The 24,589-nt window shown below is 28.0% G+C and overlaps 1 protein-coding gene across 2 annotated transcripts in view; it reads left to right on the top strand.

Annotated features, from left to right (window-relative positions):
• Window positions 1-24,589, top strand: part of LOC107441265 (G protein-coupled receptor dmsr-1-like) — an 85,519-nt gene that overhangs the window by 45,299 nt on the left and 15,631 nt on the right. The window contains exon 2 of one of the 2 annotated variants that reach the window (XM_016054464.4): window positions 12,360-12,419. The gene's annotated coding sequence lies outside the window, so the exon portion shown is untranslated. Of the gene's footprint in view, window positions 1-12,359; window positions 12,436-24,589 lie in introns of both variants that reach the window. The other variant, XM_087161948.1, reaches the window with a different exon arrangement.

Genomic DNA, 24,589 nt, shown 5'->3' with positions numbered 1-24,589 from the left:
CTTAATATTAGATGCCCTTCTTTTCTTTAATGAATGAAAAAATTCTGATTAAATTACCTTACTGTATGCTAATGACATTTTTCTAAAAAATCTATAATTCTTGTCAATAAAAGTACAATATATAAAGTTTAAACCATTCATTTGCTAATTTTTCCGTTTCTACGGTAAGGGTTTACCAGAAATTCTGGTTTTCGAAACTAGAGTTCTTGTTAGTAAAAAATATAAAAAATATAAAACTGAAGCATTTTAGTGAAAAATATAAAATTGAAAAATAAATATCACCAAGAAATAGGTTTTACGCCATGTTCTGACGTAAAATAAATCTACCAAATTTTATGACATTTCCCGAATTTCAACACATTTTAAAAGGCCATATTTTATTGCTAATTTTATCAAAAGCATTTACTTTTCAGTAAAAATTATAGAGTTCTTTGGTGCAGCTAGAAACGAAATTGATTTTATCATGTTCTAGAAGTTCAGACCACAATTTTTTCTCAATGCAGCTGAACAGTAAACATTTTCTCTTTAAAAGCCTTTTTTTAATTTTCTAATAAACCATTATCATAAAATTCATGTATATGTTTTTAATTTTGTAGTTTTATTTGCTGGAATGATTGTTCATGTACAATTAAAACGCTTTTAAGAAAAAGCAAAATAAACTTTAAGCCTTTTTATTCTAAACTTCCTTTTATTTCTAAAATCCCATTTCAGCTACTTTCTATGATAATAAGAAAACATTAGACTTTATTAATAAAAAATATACCCTCTTTTAGAAGAATATTGAAAGGGCAAAAGATAGTTAAATTTTTTTCTACCCGTGTGCGTTTTTAATTTGGGGGAACTTAAGGCAAATTATTTTACAAAACTCTTTTTTGAAAAACAAAACTTCTTACGATATAAAAACACTCTAAAGAACTTTGATTTAGAAATTTTTATTTTTAAGTAAAGTAATAATTTTTGTCGAATTTTCTTAATTAAATTTTGAAAAAAAAATTGAGATTAAAATATTTTAGAAATTTTTGGATGCTTTAAGACCCAAGTATTTCTAAAAACTAAGCTAAAGTGAAGAAAAAAATTAAAGAATATTGTTGTAGCATAATATAATTGTTATAGCATTTTTAATATACATATTTTTTATGAAACAAAGTGATTCATGTATAATTTAACTACATTTTTTTAATTAAAAAAGTAGCTTCAATGTATTTGCTTTAATAAATTGCCGTGAATTTCAGAAAAGAAAAAAAAATTGGTAACATGTTAACGAATTTTCTAAAAACTAAGTAAATAGTTCTAAAACCTAAAGTTAAAGTTAAAAAAAATTGTTAAAGAGTATTGAACATTAGAAATAGACCAACAGAATTAAAAGCTTAATTTAAAAAAAAATAGTGAATGATCGATAAAAGAGTTGCAGCAATGTTATAATGTTTAAAATGTTTTAAATATATTTTTAATGGAAAAAATGATTACACTGTATTTGCACTGTATGTACCGGGCAATTGCATGCACTGTACGTAGTGGGTACATTCTCGGTAACTTACACTATAAGTTCCCGGTAATCAAAGAAAAGATAAAAAAAATGAAAACATGCCTGCGAATTTTCTGTTCCTTTTATAATATACATAACTCATTGGTTTTTAAATTCTATATTATAGTTATAACTTATTTAGAAGCATCGATCTCTATCATTTAATTTTTTTCCTTATAGAACAAAAAAAATAAGCATTTAAATAATTTAACATTTAGTTTTGTCATACTTTATCACGTAACATTCAAATTGTTATAAGACATGAAACTAATTGATTGTTAGTTATATATTCTTTTACTGCTTTGTAAACGTTCGAATAAAAAACAAATAACATTTTTAGAATATATTTTCCAGCTATTTTATTTCATTACGACATTAGAGTTAACCACAAGTGTATCATTACTAAAAGTTTTGCGTTCACCGTATGTCTAATAATTTGTGTAATCAAGACTCATTTACATATTTTAAAATACAAAAGTTTAGTACGGAAACATATTATTATCTTAATCTCTTAAAAGAGTTTGAAAATCTTAATACAAAACATGCAGACATCTGCGTGCCTACTAAATTAACAATTGCTTGACCTGGAACATATGTTTAAAGACATCTTGAGTTAGCTGTAAAATAGACAATCTCGTGCATTATATTGTGCTGGAAAACCTTTTGATGCATTTGCCCTTTACGAGATTGATTAAATTTTCTCTACTCTTTATGCAAAAATATGAATTTTATAAACATCTAGAACTAATAGTATCTTAAGAACTTTAAAATATTTCACGTGAAGACAGAAACATATTTATTTTTGCTTCGTTTCAAAAACTGTAAATGAATATGCGATGAGTTTCTTTCTATTTAAATATAGTTGCTATGCAAGAAATTTAGTATTTTCTACAACACAATTTTCAAACAAAATCTACTCCTTTTAAGCCATTAATATTCAGATAGCAAACTTTACTGAATATTTTGAATAAATGTATTAGATGTAATGAAAACTGGAGATATGCTAAAAATAGACTGTTTAAAATCTAAAAGTATCAGTGTAGGAGAAGTAAATCATGTATGAAAATAAATCATAAATGAAAACAAATTATTGTTATAAGAAAAATATTCAGTAAATAAAAATTCTTAACTTTATCACATTCATTAAAAAAATAAAAATAATTTCGAGGTAGGGAAAAAGTACTTTAAAATCAGACATAAAAATATTTATTTCAACACCTAATAAGTATTGTCATTGATGGGATATAAAAAAATATTTATCACCAATAAATCGTGTTTGATTAAAAAAATATGCATTAAAGTTATTTATGATTAAATAAGATACCGTATTAAATTCAAGCTCCGTATTGATAGTTAAAATTGGACTAGGTAACTATTATAAAATTACTTTGCGATAACAGTAAAGCAATTTTCAATGATTATGATTATAATATAATATGATTATGATGTGATATGATTCGATTAGTATGTGATATGATTTTGTTATAATTATAAAGATTATGATATTAATGATTAATTAAGATACTAAATAAAATGAAAATTCTATGATAATAGTTGAAAAGTAGCCTAGGTCACAAATCACAACTAGGGTAAATATGTTTTGCATTAAAAGTAAAGCAATTTTCGAAGCAAATAAACATTTCTTGACTTAAACAACTGAATTACTCCTTTCAAATTATTGGTTTGGAATAAATAAATAACATTACTAGATATTAAACAATCTAAAACACTTCCGATTTTGAAACGGTGCATGGCTCTAAGTCGTTTGTAACATTCGGAATTTAAGATCTTTTTTGGTTCAATGCTTATTGAAAATTCAAATCACCAAAATAATAAAAATCCTAGTGCAACATAATCTGTAGCTAAAACTATATCCTTAGAAAAAAAATATGGTCAAAAATACAAGATAATGGTAAAAATTTAACATATTTCCATTTCTATGGGAGCACCAAAATGTTCAGTAATTTTTGCCGAAGTTCTTTGGTAATGATTTTTGTTAATAAAATATAGTTTTATAATCTGTGATAAAGTAAACGTGGTAAAAATTGGTAAATTAAATTTACATTTTAAGTTTTGTATTTTACTAAAAGTGTGGTATTAAGAAACTAGAAATGTCATTATTATACGGTACGGTAATTTTACCAGGAATTTTTTCTCCATGTAGAAGTGCAACCACAAGATGATCCTTAAAAACTGAAATGAAAAAAAAAAGAAAAGGAAAAAAAAAAAAAACAAGGAGCCACAAGCCAATATTTAAATTCGAAGAACATTAAAATCTGACGACAAATTAAAAGGAACTAATTAGAGTGAAGAAAATATTTAATTATTTAAATCAAAGCAAAAAAGGAGAGATAGAGAGTAAGGCATAGTAAACTATGATTATGAGTTTATTCATTTTTGCCTTCTTTTAATTGTAATGTTAATGTATTTATCATTGACATTTATTTGTGAAAGGTTAACTTTAAATATTTTATTTTAATTCCTGTATTATTAGTATTGTATTTTAATTTTAGTGTCTATAGTATTATCCAGTATTATTTTACTGTCTGTTATTTTAATTCCAATACCATAATATGCTTTTACTTTCTTTTTATAAGGAGTTTAAAAAATAATTATTATGATTCTAGTTAAGGAAGCATCTTGCATGAATTTACCGTGAAAAATTAATAAATCGTAAAGAGCTAAAAATATAATTAACTGAATGAAACAATTTTCTTGCTTTTGTTTCGTTCCAGGAAAATCTCTTAATATAAAATTAAATTTTAATAAAAAAGATAACTTATTGACCATGAAATTTATAACTGATAAGTTATTTCCAATAGTTATATAGAGCATCTAATTTTCCTGAAATTGCAAAAAAATCTCAATTTTAAGCACTTTTTATTTTAACCTTTCTCTCCCATAAATAAGATGAGATGGAATTTTTTTAATGTATTTGCAATTTTTGTTAAAGAAAAAAAGTGTCAACATTTTATTAATTTTTATTCTATGTATTATAAAACTAAACTCAGTGGCGTGCCAGCCCATAGAGGACCAAGGCCTACTGTGCCCATCTCAGTTTTCTTGACCTTGGGCTCTGGGGTGCAGGAGCAGATGTTCCAGTCAGGTGGTCAGCCGAACGCGGAACCCCCAGTGTTTAGTTCCCAAGCATGATTGGTACTCATTTATCGACCCACTGAAGGGATGAAAGGCTGAGTCAACCTTGCCCAGCCCGAGGATCGAACCAGGGACCTGTGGCACGACAGCGCGAAGCGCTACCGCTCAACCACCGGGCGTCATTCTATGTATTATAATTCTTTATTTATTCTTATTTATAAATTAATTTGCAAATTATTCCTTAGATCTCTAAGCTCATTATATGCTTTTCGACCGAAGCTTATTGATACTCATTATCTTGGAAACTATTTACATTTAATTAAAAACACGCAAAATCAAAATCATTCAATCTAAGTGGAATTTCATAAGTAAATTGATTATTGCTTTTTATATATTTATTAATTAACCGAATTTGCCGGTAACTGAGTAATTTACTGGAAAATTAAGATCTATGATCTGAAGCACAAAGCGTAAAATCTAAACTGCAATCTTTTGAATTGGATCTGCTAACTATAATGAAGCATGTAGTTAGGATAAATATATTTTTCAAATTTATTATTTTTCTTAAAAAAATAAAATAAAAAAATTTACTAAAATGCCACTCAGTTGACATTTGATATTGATTTGTCACTTGATTTATAAAATAAGTGGAAAATTGAAATTTATAAATAAATATACTTCTTGAGCTTAGTAAACGTAGAAAATGAATTTTTTACCAACTGGCGGTTCAGAGAAAGGGCAAAATAGGGAGCCTATATACTATTTCTCCATCGAATGACTTGGAAGAAACCGGTTTCCCTATGCCGAAAAATATCAAATTAAAATGGGACTTTTTAGGAACAGAATTGCCAGTGGATCAATTTTTCAAAGAAATATATATATATTCTTTTAATATTTGGAATTGGAATATCGTACAACAAATAATAATATATTATTTTTTACGTGGCTGAATATTCCGAGTTTCGTTAAATTGTTATAGAATTTAGTAAGGAAGGAATGCTTTGTTTTGAAATCACTTAGCATAATTATCGTGTCCTTTATATTTATTTAAATTATTTAAGAGTCATAGTGATTAAATTTGTTCAAAATTAGGAATACAAAATCGAAAATCAAATGGTAAATCACAACATTTACTACCACTTTCAATATTCAAGAAATATCACAGTAAAAATTACTAGATGTTGACTTGTAGGTATTTACAGAGTCTTAAAATTAAATTTAAGAAAAAATTATGATTCTTTTACTGAAGACAAAATTTATAAAATAAAATTGAGTCCTACTTTTTATTTTATTTACTTTTTTATAAGAAAAAGCAGTTTAAATAATAAAATTTTTGACTGGTCTTTACTAATCTTATGTTATGACTAAAGTGACCACACGTCCCGATTTTGGCGGAACAGTCCCGCTTTTTAGTGGACTGTCCCGCGTCCCACCGATTTTTAAAAATGTCCCGCTTTTTAGAAAATATCTGCATTTCTTATTTTAAATGTACTGAAAAATATATTACCTATTATTTATTAAGTATTATGGTGAATATAAAGAAATAAAAAATACATTAAAAAAAGCACGTAAAATGCATGCAGAGTAAACTAAATTAGGCAATGTACCGAGTTAGATTTACTCGGTGGTGTTCGATCATTGTCGTTACGTCTCGGCTTAATTCAGATAAGTGCAGACAGTGCAGTTTGTTGTTTTCAATTTGACGTTCGGTTTGACTCATTATTTGATTGACGAAGATAGTGGAAGAGCAATAGTCGCCACAACGTAACGGTCAATAAGGCAAAATTTAATACTCTTTTTTAGCCTTTGTAGTAAATTTTTTATTCATTTCTAGTATTTACCCACAGAATAAAAGATAAGTAAAAAAAGAGAATGCAAATTTAATGAAGAGCTAAGCAGAGAATTTCAATTTATTAAAAAAACCAAAATAGACTATATGGTACGGTGTGATAAATGCAATGCTGAATTTTTGGTCTCATATGGTGGAAAAAACGATATTATTAAACATCTAGCGACAAAGAGGCACAAAAGATTTTTGAATAATGCCGCTTCCTCGTCTGAAATGGAACAGTTTTTTCGCACTGCTAGCTTTGGCAACACGGAAAAACAGCTAGTATTAGCGGAAGGGCTATTTGCTTTCCACACCATAAACCTTGATCTCGAAATCAAAGTTTTAGATCAATGAATTCCACGTCGCAAATGATCAAAACATTATACGACAAAAAATATGCATGTGCAAGGACAAAAACCGAAGCAATTATTTGTAATATTTTTTCACCATATTCGTTTTCACAATTGCAGAAAGAATTAGAAAAATGCGCATTAATATCCATGAATTCTGATGCTTCCAACCACGAAGATTTAAAATTATTTCCCACAATTGTTAGATTTTTTGATCCAGAAACAGAAATTAAATATAGAATATTAGATTTTGTTTCATTGCCGAGTGAAACTTCACAAATAATTTTTGATTCAGTAAGTACTATTTTAAAAAAGAATAATTTGAACATATGAAATGTTACAGATGAAAAAATTAAATGTTGGTTATCTGCAAATGTGGAAACAGACAAAAAATGGACCGAGTTATTCCTTCATTTTAAACAGAATAATATTCCTTATCAAAATATTCTGAAAATTGTAGAATTCGCGCTCTCCCTTCCAGGAACAAATGTAGCAACAGAACATGTTTTTTCTAGTATCAATTAAATGTGGACAACTGAAATAACGCAGTTGAACATTAAAACTTTAAAAATCTATTTTAAGTGTAAAATATAATTTGACCAGTTCATGTGAAATATTTCACGACATTTTAATAAATGATCCGAATCTATTGCTAAGTATTCACTCAGATCAAAAATATGACCGTGAAAGAAAATCATACTTTTTTTAAATAAAAAATTTAATTTGATTAAAAATCATGATGTTCAAATTATTATTTTTTACAAATATTTTTATTGTTACCAATAATTAATAATAAGTACATTTTTGTACAAGTATATGAATGTATACAATAAAAAATATATATAACTAAATTGTAATTCTCATTTCATCCCATTTGTCCCGCTTTGTCTCAATGAAAATGTGGTCACTTTAGTTATGACACGTCTACAATAGCCCCTTTTCAATGAGCTCTAACACGTAAAAAAAAATTTTTTTAACAAAAAAAGGATTACTAATAAAGCACATTTTCATGTTCACTTATGTTTCATTCAAAATGAAGATATCAGTTTAAATTTTAATAAAAAATTATAGATAAGTTCAAATTAATAATTCTCATGTTTTTTTGGCAAATCTATAAAAAAACACTAGCTCTCCTTTTCATTACTTACATTGAAAAAATAAAAATAATTAATTAAAAATGTTTTTATTTAAAGGACGCATTTTCCTTAAGTGTATTTTTAAATAAATTTAAAGCAAAAATTCTTAAAAATATTAGTTAATATTTAGTTCTTAAATTTTTGATGCTTCATTTAAATTATTATTTAAATTTATCTCCTTAAAAGCAATTTTTACTTGCTAAACCTCTTTATTATCCCCTAAAAACATGAGAAATTTTATACATTTCATGAAATGAATTTTTATACTGATAAATGTTCGGTAGCGTATTCAACCATTATATCGTTCAGTTAAGCTACAAGGATAACATGATACCAAATTGATCTGTACAATTGATTTATATGATATTGTTTAAATTTGGATCGAAGCGCGATTAATTTAACACTTTATTAAATTAACAGGAAATTCGCACTAGACTAGTTCTTTTCAAGTTCCAGCGTTTAACTATATTATTGTTCAAAGTTGTATCAGTTTCTCTGGGAATGTAAAAACTTAGCCTTTTAGTGAATACTATATTCGACTTCCCCTTCAAAAGTGACGTTAATATTTAATTGGTGAACCATAAAGAATTAGACAAATTAAGTTTTATGTAATATGGTATTTACAAGCAATAACAAATTGTCTTCATTTCCGTTATTTTCTACAACTGTAAATACAGATAATATTTTTAAAATTATTTTCGTAATTTTTTATACAAAAATGAATATTTTTGTTTCATCCAAGAAAGACCACGAAACAAAATTAAATAGACATAGTGCAAAAACTTGCACGGAAAAAATATTGTAGCAGAATTACTGACATTTATAGTAAATAAATATTCTGGTAATAAAATCAAAATATACTGCATTTAAACAATTCATTTGGTAATTTTTTTACTTCATATGGTAACGATTTACTGGAAATTATGGTTTCCAAAATTATGGTATTCATTACACCATATTTAGTAAAAAATATAAAACTGAAAAGTAAATTTAACCGAATAAATAGCTTGTTCTAAGATATCATGAAAAAATTACCAAATTTTAAGAAATATGCCAAATTTTATCACACATTGCAAAACCATATTTTATTGTTAATTTTACTAAATTCAATCAATTTCAATCAAAGCTCCTCGTTGGAGTTTTTTGAGTTTTTGGTGTTCCCATTAAGCCAGAAACATGAGAAACTTTACAAAGTACTGTTAGTTTTGGCCATACTTTTTTCTCAATGCGTGAATTCTAATCAAATTATAGAAACTTCAAACAATAAAAAAATAAGTTTTGCCAATAAGTAGCTGCTATTTTTTTTAAAAAAAATGAAACATTCCTTTTAAAAAGAACATTAGAATATTTACTAAGAAGAAACGGGCGCAAAAATAAATACCTTAATTTTTTTAGTACTATTATTAACAAACTTTTAAAATTTTGAATGAATATAATTTATAGAAAATAGAATATTTTTCTTATTTGTTTTTATTGGTCATACATTTCTATCAAAAATTATTAAATGTAGTAAAGTAAAGCTCACTTGATAATAACAAGCACGTGAGATATGTGGATTATGATTGATGAAGATTATGAACTTCATTATTTTGAATTCAAATGACATGTCAATCTAAACAAACATTTCTCGCCTTTATTTATTTATTTATTTTATTTATCCTTCATACCAGCTCTGTTTTAATTATTGTGTATAACTCGAATATTAAGAAAACTAAAGCAAATCCAGGAAAAATTTCCTTTCTTTTAAAGCGTCGTAAGTTATAATGTTAAACTACATTAATTCTTGACCGGATTATAAACATGTTATAATTTGATTAAAGACTTCCATACAAAAGGGACAAAGAGTCGCCATGTTTCAAGCTCATGAAACTAGGCACCAATTTTCAAGTCTTGCAAGCATGAATGAGAAGAAAAAGAAGTGATTTGAAATAGAAAATGTAAAGTTGCCAAGAAAAATGAAAAATAAAGGTTAAAAACAAAACTAGAAAATACAGGAGCAGCCGAGAGAGAAAAAAATAGTACATTTACGTTTTCTGTTTGAAATCACTTCTGTTTCTTCTCATTCACCTCTGGCAAGTCTTGAAAATGGGCGCATATTTTTGAACGCTTTAAACATGTCGACTGCTATTTCCATTTTGTATTTTTTTGAAGGGAGTGAAGTTTTTAATAACGTAGTATGTTACCGCTTTATGTTACTCGTTATTTCATACTTATTTAATATAAACATGTCACAAAAAATAAAAATTTAACTGTTTCCTTGTCTGCTGCAGTCTTACAACTGTTTAGAGATTTCAAAGTGTACTAAAAGTACTAAAAATGGTCTGTTTCAGAATTCACTAATAAAATGTAAATTTTATAGTCACGCTTAATGCTTTAGTTTAATTATAGTTCAGAAAGACAATTAATTTAGTTTTACTTTTTAAGATATTTTTTGAATGCTTGCATTTTTTCCATTTTTGTTTATAGCTTATTTTGTCTATCATTGTTTATGGCTTTTCCATTTTTATACGTATTTTGATTAATCATGAACACTTGTTCATTCTTTTAGATGGCTGCTTCTAATTTATTAAAATGAATAAAGCAAAAAGAATATTATGCTATTTATAAATCGAAATGAATTACTCTTTGCATCACCAAAAGTGTCCCAATGCTTAAAATTTATTAAAATATTCATTAAATTTCAATACACTTTCATCAATCTCTGTAAAAGAAAACTTGCTTCAAAATAATATCATTTGAAATTTTGAGAAAGCGTGCTGTCTATCAGATGTGAAAATTTAAGGCTAATAAATTTTGTGTAATATATCCCAATAACTTTTTCTGAAAATATATATGCTTTGAGAGAATGAAAAAAGAATCTAAATTCCAATATTCTTTGTGCAACTAGGCAAAATATATATTGTTTTTCTGTCTTGCTTCAAACACCTAATCTAATCAATCTAGGCATATTATTTACATTTTATGATGAAAAATTGTGAGAGGAGCTAACAAAGGCTTTATTTCTCATTTTTCATGCTTAGCTTTATAGCACCCGTATGAATTTTTTCTTATAAAACAATTTTGTGTTGATAAGATGTTCTGCCCAGAAACAGACTATGGCATTTATTTTAGAAAATTTGAATATATTTCAAAGAAATACTTTCCAATATTTTTTTATTTTAAATTAAATTTCTGTCGAAACCAGTTTCAGTAAATGATATAAAGCTGTAAAAGAAAAGATCTAGATGGAAGCATATATGTAATGAAGTTCTCGAAAATGAAATTTCGCCTTACATAGCAAAACTAAAATTACCAGACACTTATTTATAACAAGAAAACACTCACGAGCAAATCAAAATATTTCAGTGGGTTTAAAATTTGCAAACTTTCAATGTATTTAATATTTGACACTCTTGCTTAATAGATGAGTTTTTTTTTTCAGAATTTCTTAGTGGCAAATTCATATTGTAAAACTTTCATGCGAAGTTTCATTAATTAGTTTGTTAAACTTCCCTTCCGGTTTCTAGTACCTATTTCTGTTTGTTTTTTCTTTTTAACTCCAAGTATTAATAATTAGAGACGTGGCGGCACTGGTGATAGAACGCTCGCCTCTCTATGAGGTGAACCCCGTTCGAATCGCAATGACAATTGGTAGATACGAATTCCACACCCGGCACGCTCCGACACAGTGCTGACGAGAAAATATCCTCCGTGAATCATGGGTTTGAGTTCTGTCAGGCTAAGCGCCGTGGGAGATTTTCGTGTTTTCTCTCTCCTTGTAACGCAAATGCGGGTTAGTTTCATCAGAAAGTCCACCACGAAGTTAAATTTTTCCTAATATTTGATCTAGAATTTCCCTTGTCTTCTGAATTACGGTTCATAATTTCAAGTCTACAGAGTTGAACATTGATAGTCATAAACTGAGATTTGGGTTGGTTGTACGATGGCTCTACAATAAAATAAAAAGTATTTGCAATATTAATTCTTTTTAAAAAAAATTGAAAATGAGAAACAAATGCACGTTTCAAAAGATACGACAAGCTTTACTTTGTCAGAATAAAAAAAAATCAAATCAAATATTAGTATTGAAATAAATAATTCTTAATCAGACATATTCATTTAATTGGTATCAGAATGAAATAATAAAATAAGTTACTCATAAATCATAAAAAGAACTATTGCTTAAAAATAATCATTTTAAACTATTCTTAATTTTTCTGGTTCCAATAGAACAAAATCATTTGTCCAAAAATTTTGAACTGTAGAATATAAAACATTGAGCTGACATAAACTTTTCAACCAGAATTAAAGCTGGTTGGTTTGCGTTAGTAGTATAAGTGAGCCTATGTTATGTGGTGAAATAGACCACCTTGTTTTATTTAGTTTTGTCGCTAGCAAACGTGTTTTAGAAATTTTTTAGCTATAATCTTCCTTTTTTTCAGATGTTCATGGTGGACTGATTTCTAGCTGCTGAAAGATTTCAACAATAGATGAAGTTTTAGGTAAAGTACAGAAAATGTAAGTAATGTTTCTTACAAAAACCACAAAGATTTGTGGTTAAATTAATGTAACTTAAATATCACAAATATCAGCTCATGCAATAATTTGAGGAAAATACATGCAAGGTAACAAAATGGCACTAAAAACTATGTTTGAAGTAAAGTCAAAAGATAAGAGAAGGAGATATTAAGCAAAAATGTATAAATATTATTAAGTTTTTCTAGAGTAGTGTAACCAGTTTTTAAAACTACTTAGGCTCTACTTACTACTTTAAAACAACTCGCATTTTGCGTCCGAAATCTCATGAAAAACAAAGGATTGAAACAAAAATGAATGGGAAACTTATGCATAGCCTATACATTTCTAGACCTTAAGTATTAGTTAACAAAAGTTACACTGCAAACATTTTCATTCTAAAATTATAATACTGTCGGCAGTTTGCTCATCCGATTAACCAGAAAAGAATATTTTTCTTCCTTTTCCGGTTTTGAAACCGTATACAACTAGTACGGTAAAAAAAATCGTGAATGGAAAACTATGCGGACTTTTAACCATTTACAACTAGCATGGTTTCCAAACCTTAAAAAAGGAAATTCAACTGGATAGTTCAGCAGCCTTGCAGTGCTGCCATATATGCGTGAAGGAGAGAATCGTATTCTAACATCCCAGGGTCACAAATTGAGGAGTACAGGACACTGGAAACTCTTCATGTATTGAAAGGAATGAAGGAAATATCGTGGTGTCAACGCTGGGATTCGAACCCCTTTCTGCCAGTCATGAGATCGACAGATTACCCCTTACCCCTCTCGGCTATAATATGCAACCATCTTCATGGTTCTAAGTGACTTCATGTCAGGTGGGTCTAGTCAGTGCGATAAAGTTCTTATTTTTAAGTCGTATTCGGAGAAAGCAGTTATTGAGCGGTTTTTCTCACAGTTAACAGATTGAATACTATCGTATTTACGACTATTTCACTGATTTGTTTCGATGTGGCAAAATAACAATTAAGTAAATTTCTATTTAACCATTTTTCCGAGAAATTTCTACCAGTGTAGAAGGTACTTTTTTTTCACCAATGCAAAGTGTACATTTTTAGCTTGTAAATGCCAATTATATTGCGATAATATGTTAAATTATAAGTTATTTTTAATAAAGGATAATAGGACTATAATATTATCCTATTAATTTATTATCATATTATATTAAGATGATATGATTATCTAAAGCTAATTTTATAATGATTACTTTAAGTTAATAATAGTATAAGTAGCTTAAGGTTAACAGATACAATTAATTAAAACGTTTTTTTTTTCGCTTGTAAGGAAGAAACAATCACAACAACAGTGATGGCCAAGTAGACCAAAGGGAAAGGGGGGAAATAATCGTTTTTCTCAAAGATATCAAGCTTAAAATCATTAAATAAAATGAATTCCCACTGCACCTTTCTCATACACGTGGATGCTAGAAGGTCAAATGTATCAACTTATGTCATTTATTTCCACGTGGAGAAATTTTTTTAGTAAAAACACATTACCGTATAGATAATACCATTTCTGGTTTTTAAAAAAAAGTAAATTAATAAAAGAAATAAATAAAAACATAATTTTAAACAGTAACTCTAAAATATACGATTTTTAAACCAGTCATTTGACAATTCTACCGTTTATATGGTAATGGTTTACGGGTAATTTTAATCTTCAAAACTACTTTTCTTATTGCCGCATATTTAGTGAAAAATACAAAACTGGAAAGTAAATTTAACAGAATAAATGACTTTATGCCATGCTCTAAAGGTATCATGATAAAACAACAAATTTTCGCAACATTTTCCAAAGTTTATCACGTATTATAAAGCTATTCATTATTGTTAATTCTACGAAAATCTATATTAAAAGGCTTCTGTGAAAATTATCGTTTATTTTGGTACCTTCATAGTGACCGAAACACTGTATATTTCACCATATTCTGTTAGTTTTAACCAACTTCCTTTCTCTGTGCAGTGATGCAATTTGTTGGAAATAAATAAGCAGTTTTTAATGGTTTTGTGATGCTTAATAACTTGGTAATTAATAATAATAATTTAATTTTAAATAATAATAATAATTTAATGGCAAATAATAATAGTAATTTAATGGTAATTAATAATAATTAATAATTTTTGTTGGCAACATATATTGGATACTTTGTTTTCCATTTGCAACAGTATAGGAATCTATCTTATAAGAAATTTAAATAAGTTGAAGAATGTTGCAAAAATTTAGATCAAAGCGTCCATATCGGCTTTAAAAATTATATATTTATTTGCGTGATATAAATATTGTATTGTTCCATGGCGCAAAATATTTAACAAGCAGTTTTAACAACGATACAAAGTTAATACACGAATGTCCAGGTTTTATAAGAAGTAGGAATGGTTTTATATATAACTAGTACATAATAATAACAGGTTTCATTATCTAATCCAAAGTTACATTTTCAAATCCAAATAAAACACTAGTTTTATAGATTATATCAAAAAGTCGGATTATATCAAAATGAAGACAGATCTATACTCGTCTAACTGATAGTTAGATCAATAGGTCAGTATAGGGGCGCCGGCATATAATATTTCAAACTAATTACAATGTTTCTGCATCACAAATTTTTAGATACTATGTAAGCACAATTTATGCTATACAGGGTTTTACAATAATCTTTACGAATTTAGTTTCAGTGTAATAGAAAAAAATTATAGGAGTACCTGATCATACGTTTCGGTAAAAAAAAAATTAAAAAAATTAAAAAAACATGGCCATGCTTTAAAAATTGCAAGTAGACTTGAAGTATTATTTTTAACTGATGATAATTTTTAATATTTATGCAAGAATTTAATATTTTTAATGTTAATATTTGAATTTAAAATACGATCCAATATTGTTCCATTCATGTTTAACAATTGCTACATTCATGAAGCATTGCTCATTTAGCGAAAAGAATCCATAAGATTTTTTTTAACATTAGTCTCTTCAATTATTATTGAAATCTAATATACATTTATTCATGTTACATTTTGCGATCATCGACTTATTACATATTGCATTTTTACGTTACGTTAAATTTGAATTATTTAATAAGAGATCAGAAAGGAGACTGAATTAAACCTACATTGAAAGGGAAGAATTAATTCCAGCTAAGTAATACAATACTAAAGAGATTGTAAGCAAGACTGAATTGAATTTGCATAAAAAGGGGAAATTAATTTTAGAAAAAAAAATAACATAGTAGTAAGTAATTTCACTTATTAAATAATTTGGTTAACAATTTTAGTCAGCACGCCTCACAAACCAAAGGAAACGTTCATGTTATTGCATAGATAAGTTATAGTAAAATCGTGTTTTTAGAGCATATATGTTAAAATCATGTTATAGTTAGTTTTAGATTAAAATACTGGGAAACAATTTTTCTACATAATCAGAATTAAAACTGCGTAGGAAACCATGCTTGGAAGTTTTGCCATACGCGGCAAGGGACGCTTCTCTAGTAGAGCATAATTGTTATTAACTGTTTTCATCAACATTATTAATTATATTCAGAGAAAAGAACTTATCAGGAACGTTACTGTTAATAACCGAAATAACTGTTAACTGTTTCTTTTAAAACTGTTATGAAAGAAACAGTTTAAAGTAACTATTTCGTGTGCATAATAGAGAAGTGGAGCATTTATGCGACCTCCCTTGTAAATAACTTTTTCAAAATTGAATATTTCAACAAAAAATAGACTGAAAATGTCATTTAAAAAAATCTGCAGCCTTAGAAGAAAAACTAATTTTAGTTTTAAAATCCCCATATTCGAATTAGGTAAGATCAAGTATTTGTATAAATGCAGCAAACAATTTGTTCTCCAGTGTTTCTATAATTAGTTAAAACATTATTTATAAAAATTAACTTAAAACAGTGTATGATTTCTAAAGATTTACTGCAATGATTTAAAATCAAAGAAAAAAAATTTAAACTTCTGTGTTTCGATTGAACTATATTTAAAAAGTATTATGTAAGTTAAAGAAACGAAACAAAAAGTGTTATGTAAGTTAATTATGTAAGTTAAAGAAACAAAATCTATATGTAATTGAGATTGAAATCTGTAACTAACTGAAATTTAAGAAATCTCCACAACTTAACAACCGAACGGCCAGACGATGACTGCAAAAAAATGAAAATAGGGTGAAGGAATAACAAAGAAACCGGTTGTCACTGAATAATCAAAATAAAAGCTATAAAAAGAAAAATCACACCTAGTGTTTCGTGAGTCTGGTTTTTATGGCCCCCTATGACTTGAAATCCAGTTCTGTTTAAAATAACTGGTTCAAAGGAAAGCCATCCTACTTCTTTTTTAATGCATCATTTTATTTGCAAACATTTTGTATAATTTACAATTGATAAAACAGTTTCAATTTTTGAAAAAAAATTTATAATTTAAAGGGAATAACTTTAAAACTGGATGGAGTATACCCATTTTTATTTCAGGCACACGTGGGACTATCTTTTCTCTTAAAGGTTGATGCCATAAAGATAAAATTTTACGGGAAGCAATAAACTGATCGTTTTTAGCTTACTTTTTTTGCTTCAATGAACTTTGTTTGAACTTTTTCAATAACGATGTTCTAAAAAATTAACTGCCTCATAAAAACAAACTTGCGTTCGTGTTTTCAAACTCATCAAGATTCTGTTTTTTATATGCATGATCGATGCAAAAAATGTCCATTTCGAGTTGATTACTTCCAGTTTTGCTTCCCCTTGCTTAACATTTATCCATTATTTTATGAGTATTTAAATTCCTACTTGATTAAATTTACGTTTTGAAAGTAAGTAAATAAATATGATGAATTGAATTAGCTGCTTTTATTTACCAGGCTTCAAATGTTAATAGTATCCACTATATTTCAGTATAAAAAAAAACCATAGCTTTGTAATATTTTTTTTTAAAAAACTGTATTCTAAACCACTCTTTATGAGTTTTTCATTGTAACATATGTGCAAAGTGTTCTCGAAGATGTTTCTTTTGTCAAAATTAAGTCCAAGAGTTAAACGAAGTATCTCAATAAATTTTGATCTAATGACTAAAATGCCACTTATTACCTAACATGCTATCTTAATTATGATAAATTTCTTGCTAAGAGATAATTGAAATTGACAAAATCGAATATGAAAACGAACTTTCACCGATAAACATGCTCTTTTTCCGACTAATTTGGGTTTTTAGTGTTTAAAAAGAGAAAAGTAACAACAAACTTTAATTACAATACACCGCCTTACAATATACTTACAGCACTATTTAGTAGCTTTAGAAGTGACCAGCTCATGCAATTTTTCCTACTCTGCAATAAAGTTTAAAGCCTTCGAAAACTTAAGAGACAGACAATAAATTCCAAGAAAAATCACGTATTTTTGAACACACTAGGCTAGAAAAATCAAGCAATAAGCTTGCAACTTGCATCAATTACTTTGAATGTTATTTTCAATAGCTGTATAAAATTTCTTAAATCTAGCTTAAATATTTATGCATATATAAATATTGTTATAAGAGACTGATTTTTTTTTGTCTTACGATTTTTCGTTTAACTTTTAAAATATTCAGTAAAATCAAACAGAATTTTTGGAGCAATTTAAAATTAATTACAAAATAATTGTTTTAAAATTTAAGAAGAAAAAAAAAACTGCGCAAGATATGAGTTTTTAAAGCAGTTCTTTTGTACTGCGCATGCGCGAGATATTTTTCATATATTTTTTTATAATTTGGTAGTGAATCATATTGGGCAACTAATGGAAAAAAATCTGAGATAAATTTCTTAAAAACATAAAAAGTTGTTTCTGTAATTTCAAAAAAAAAAAAAAAAACTCAAAATAATCAGGAGTTTTCTATAAATTTTATTATGCAGTATTGCAAATTGCACTACCTGCCAGCAAAAACAAAATTATATATGTGGAAAATCCCATATCGTTTTGAGCCTTTTTAAAAAGTACAAAAACTGCCTAGAAAATTGGTTGATTTTTAAATCAAATATTTTCTATTAATTGCCTAACACGATTCACTATAAAATTATGAAAAAATAATTTCAAATATTTCTAGCGCATGTGCAGTACAAAAGAGCTATTTTTAATATTCATATCTGGCATATTTTTCAACGATTTTTTTCCTTCAAATTTTAAACTAATGTTTTCTTAATTAATTTTAAATTGCTCAGAGAATTTTGTTTAAATTTACTCAATTTTTTTAAAGTTATTTCTAAGTAATTTTTAGAGTTATTTTAAAAGTTATTTTTAAAGTAAAAACTCTTCTATTATTGTAGGGTGGTGTACAACAGTATATATCGTAATATATATTATTTGAATTACAATATATCAGCACAAAATACCAATGCATCAATCAGGAGATGTGTCGAAATATTTTACTCTCTTAACGTGTGTTTCACCATATATATGGTAACAAATAAAAGTGCTCTAAATTGTAAAATTCGCAAGGAAAAAACAGAAATTAAGCAAGGAAAGAACAGAAATGTTTCCGCAAAAGCTGGGGCTGAAAAACCTATTGAAGAAATAAGGACGAGTTCACCTTTCAACTCGGCTATTAAGAAGCGCCTAAGTTGTAGTAGTAGTAGTAGCACAATGAGCAATTTGCGATGGTCTGAGAAACATCTCTGAGGATGATCCGAAGATATGCCATGGTAATTTTGATCCTCTGAGGAGGACAGAGCTCCCCTGCTTTGGACCTCCGAACGAAGTCGAGCAATTAACGGTTGATCAATTTAACGAGAACCGATGCCACACTCCCTCGGTCCGTACGCAGGCTCACCCACCCTCTCCACTGACCGTAAGCAGCGATGCTTGTTCTCAGTTTAATACTGGAAATCGTGTCTTTACAATCAGACAAAACGTTGAGACTCGAGACAAATACAAATTTTCAATGGATTATAAAGCTGTTTTAAAAGATTTTAATCAAGTTTTCCTAATTGTCATATATATATATATATATATATATATATATATATATATATATATATATATATATATATATATATATATATATATATATATATATATATATATATATATAGATAGATAGATAGATAGATAGATATAGATATATGTGTGTGCAACAAAGCTTATAATTACGAAAATATTGAAATGAACCCATGAAATAATTATTAAAATTGTTAAATGAGGTAGTTTTAATAAAATTCAAAAAATCTTCATTTACATAGCTCATATTAAATAAATTATGAATAAGTAACCACTAGACAACAGCCTTCAATCCGAGAAATATCTTTCTATACCTTAATTATACACTCCCAGCTGTTGCATACTGTTGCCAAATCTAACGCTAAGCACTATGCATTTCACATGGAAAGATAAATTTGATCATCATAACTTTATACATAATGGAACTATGTATGCCATGCTACTATGCAATGAAAACTTTTGATTCTTATCATTCTATGTAACGACATTTCTTTCATATAACAACAAATTGCTCTTCTGATTTTTGAGAGTTTATCCTCTTTAGGCTCCTAAATTATCCAAACGTGAGCGATGCAATTTTAGGAACACTGATAGTTCAAAGCACGAGGAAGGTAACTGTCGACATTAAAACATCCTACTACGGACGTTCGGGCGTCACGCGAAAAATAAATATATAAATAAAGCAAAAACATCTGACTAATGGAAGAAAAAAAAACTTGCAAAAGATCGAGAACACATTGGGCAAGCCTGATTAGAAACTTGCAAACAATGAGGTGCAAGAATGGAAACCGATCGACAACGCATTTCTCGATTCACGTGACGGCATTACGCTGATTTAAATCTCAGTTATTGGAAAAATGAATCAATTATGTGTGTTTTGCTGTGCCTTCAGCTTTAAGAATGAAGCTGTTGGAATTTGTTGTGCTGGATGAAAATTGAAACGAATCCATTAACAACGTTGATATTAAGTCAAACAAACCAATCGAAACATTTCTTAAGCATTTTCAGTTTTCGATCTGCCACGCCTTTATCATGACCATATCAGCACAAGAGCAGTAATTACAAATGCGTAGACTGGAAAATCCTTTCTTCTCACATGGGAAGCTATGCGGTCTGCTCACGCGTTGGAATATTTCAAATTTATTCGCGTAAGCTCCGAACGGTTTTTGCATATACAAAAGTACTAGAATGAACATATCTACAAAGAAACGTAAAAATCTAAATTTTTATTCTCCCTAACATAAGAACATATAGTCACATTAAAATGATATAAATTATTTAATTTCGAATTGCGTACACTGTAAAAAATTCCTGATAGAATTACGGTATAGAGTACCGGCACTTTGGGTACATCATGGGTAAAATATTATACCATATTTTTTACGGTATATATTTAATTAGGGAGATTTCGCTATTTTTACTCTAATTGTTCTTGTTAAAAGTACCAGCCCCTGAAAGTCAGCACTTTTTACCATAATTTGATGCGAAAATTTTTCTAGAGTGGTTTCTTTTAAATATAATTCAAACTGGAGGAGTTTCAACGCACTCTGGGTACAGCTAAATAAGCATTAAAATATGCCGATCACCATGATATTTTCCGGAGATTTCTAAATTTATTTTGCAAACAACTTCTAAATAATAAGCATTAAAATCTGCCGATCACCATGATATTTTCCTGAGATTTCTAAATTTATTTTGCAAACTACTTCTAAATAATAACGTTAAATAAGGATAGCTATTTCACAAAAATTTCGCGAGGATTCTAACATTTCAAATCTATCCTGGCAAAAACCAATTAAGGGATTTTCTAAGCTACTCTCTGAGAATTCTAAGGAATTTCTCCTTCCCACATCTCATTTTAAGACCGAAAATGTAAGTATTCTGGTCGTTGAATGCAATTGTAATTACGCGTCGATGACTGGTGAAGCCCAATTTCCCCTGAAGACGAGGCTATCAACATCTAGGCTAGGTTAAGTTGACGATTTCCCAATGGTTGGCGTGGATCAAATTTGCATTTCTTTCGAATTTGAATTCAGAGCTGATTCTGTTTCCCCCAAAACTTTTACCGCACTTGAGCTGAAGCTTAAAATCGTATTACTATTTTAACTAGGCAAATCTTCAGAGAATATGACTGTGGGATTCGAATTATAAGTGGTATAACTTTCGAAATCTCTGGGCGAAGTTAGGAAGAAATTTAAAAGTCATAAACGACAGCTTTATGTGAACTTTATGTGAGTATTTTTAAGCTTTATGTGAGCTCCAGATAGTGTGTTGAATAAATTCAATAGTTCAACTTTTTTTTATTAAGGATGTCTTTATACCAAATCTAAATTGCTTAAGACTTTTTTTAAAAAAAATAATAACACAATATTAATGTAAGGATTTGTAACTACATGCCATCTCATTAGGGGACTTGGTTTAATGTTGGTTGCCAAAAAGTTGTAAGAAAAAAGTATCTATCTAGAGGAATAAGACTTTATTTAAAAACGCATAGTTCTTCTAACGACTTGGTGACAATAATAATTCCGTATTGTATGGTAATGACATTTCTGATAAGAAAAAAAAATGGTATTTAAACTATTCATTTCGAAAATTTTTCTTCCATATGGTATCAGCTTACTGAAAATTTTGACTTTAAAATAATAATTTTTATCACTCTACTTATAATAAAACAAATAGAAAACTGAAAAGCAAATTTACCAAATAAATGATATTTATGCCATCATCTATCTAAAGTATCACGATAAAATAACCAACTTTTACCTCATATTATAAAACTATATTTTAAAGTTAATTTTACCAAAATCATTACCGAAGAACTTCGGTATTAATTATTGAATTTTTTTTAAATGTTCTCTAATGGCCCGAAAAACGGTTAACTTAATCATATTCTGTTAGTTTTCACCCTACTTTTTTTCTTCTTAATGAAGGAATATAATTTTTTAATAGACCAGCGGATGTTGGAAGATGAAGAGAGACTTATGAAGTTAAGTACCAGTTGGTGGTTGCTCTGAAATTCCGAACTGATATATTTAAAACTTTTTTCAATTTTTTTAATTCTAACTAGATACAGTAGACTTGTGATACCTCGAACTTCGGTATCTCGAAAACCTCGTTATCTCAAAAAAATATTTTTCCCTTTTGTATTATCTATACACCTAATGTTAATTTGAATTCCTATGTCGAAGAGTTTCTTCCCAAAATTGAAATAGAAAATTAATTTCTTTCGGAAAACCCCCTATTTAAATTTATTGTAAACCAGTTCTTTTCTATTTAATGCATACTAATTTTTGTCTAACTTATGAAAATAAAATTATCATTGTTGTATTTAGATTTATGGTCCATGATCATTACATGAATATTTGTAAACAGTTGTACGTATGTTTCATGGCTCTACTTTTTAGAACATATTTAGTTCTGAATTTGTATTTCGAAAACTTGCTGTTTCGAAAATACCCTTTAAATTTCAGATATCGATAGTATACTGTACATTTTTATGTGCTTAATCATCCGCTAATTAATTGTCTATTCCAATAAAAAAAAATCCGTCTAAATTAAGGAAAGGATGACTTTTCGATACCAATTCATTTTTATAATATTTGAATAATCATAATAAATAATATTCTTTTGTTGCATTATCATTTGTTTAGGCCATTTAACAGCTAGGAATATAATCTGATTTCTATAAGATTGCATGTTACAATTCTACAGTAATCCCTTACAAAAAAATGTGCTTTTGAGGTTGAAAAATGAAAAAAAAAATACACCTATGGTAAGAAATGATGTTATGTTTGGCACTAAAAATAACCTCATTAATGAACCTTAATTTCAATCTCATTTACTCTTCACGAAAAGAATGCGTACATCTCTAACACAACCTCCCTAAGCTGGTTCCTCTAAAGTAGATTTCCTCAAAACAATCTCAAGTGTGAATAAAACAAGTTTATACACTTTGATTTTATACCTTGGGATTTTGACCTCTTAACTTTTAAGGTTGTTTTTGAAATCATCTTCGAATAAACCCCAAATCAAATTGACCTTTACCAATCAATGCAACCTGATATAAACCTCAAAAATACCTTGAATTTTTGTAAGGGATGCATCATTATTCACTAACCATATGTTGTACGGGGAATGAAATTCGTTGAGCTAATGCACTATCTAATTAAGTTAATACAGTGTATTCCAGAGGGGAACAAATGCGCGGGATTTCTTATAAAAGTTTCAGTTACCCCTAAACGACATGCTGTTGCAGCTTCCTGATTCGAGAGGGATTATAATATGATAAATGTTGGCAGGCCAGGAATAAAATTTAAGATCTTCGGTTCACAGGACTTGCATAACTTGTGGTACATGTATGTACATCGATTTATTTCATCCTTACATGCTTCTTTCTTCTCATCCTTTTTTCTTCATGTGTTTGTGTTTTCTGTATATGCTGCTCTTTAGTGAATCAATTGTATATTGCTAATATGAAAAAGAGGTTCTGAGTATTTTTTACAATAGACTCTTAAAGCTGTCATTTTCTTCATATTCGAAAAGAAAAGTTTGAATTATTCCAAAGGACCATAATGAACTTTATACTGATTACTATTATTTACTATATTTTTTGCTTACTTTTCTAACGATTATATAATTTTGTTATCATATAAGAACACTATATCGTAAGTTTGAAACCCTGGATTTCAAACGTATGGTATTGACTGAAACTGCTTTTATTTAAATAATCCCATTCAATTCTCAATGAACAAACTTCTATGGCAGAGAGATGTAGCAGTTCACAATGAAAAGGAAATATGTCGAATAATGAAAGAATTCAAAATCAGACTCTAAAAGTTTTAATTAGAATTAAATATTTCAATAAACAGGAAACAAATGCAATTCTCATACTTTCCATACTTCAATATTTGTACTACATTAAAATTTACATATTTTTTGGAGAACATTGCAATAAAAATTTAAAATGAAAATAATATCTTTTTAAATTTATTATTTATAAATGAAAAAGGCTGTTCGTTTGAAAAAAGCTAATTTTGCTTATGGTTTTCTAGATATATCCAATCTTATTAGTATTCTATTAACCACTGAAAAAAATACTTAACCAATTGTCTGGCTATCCTAACCCTTTTTATCGTATCATGGGATAATACGGTGAATAAACCTCGTCAAAAATAGT

Source organism: Parasteatoda tepidariorum, chromosome 1 (genome assembly GCF_982258835.1).
Source record: "Parasteatoda tepidariorum strain Cologne lab strain chromosome 1, Ptep-v5.0, whole genome shotgun sequence".
NCBI classification, from domain to species: domain Eukaryota; kingdom Metazoa; phylum Arthropoda; class Arachnida; order Araneae; family Theridiidae; genus Parasteatoda; species Parasteatoda tepidariorum.
Note: the sequence above shows the minus strand (reverse complement) of the source record. Positions and strands in the feature narration are given on the sequence as shown.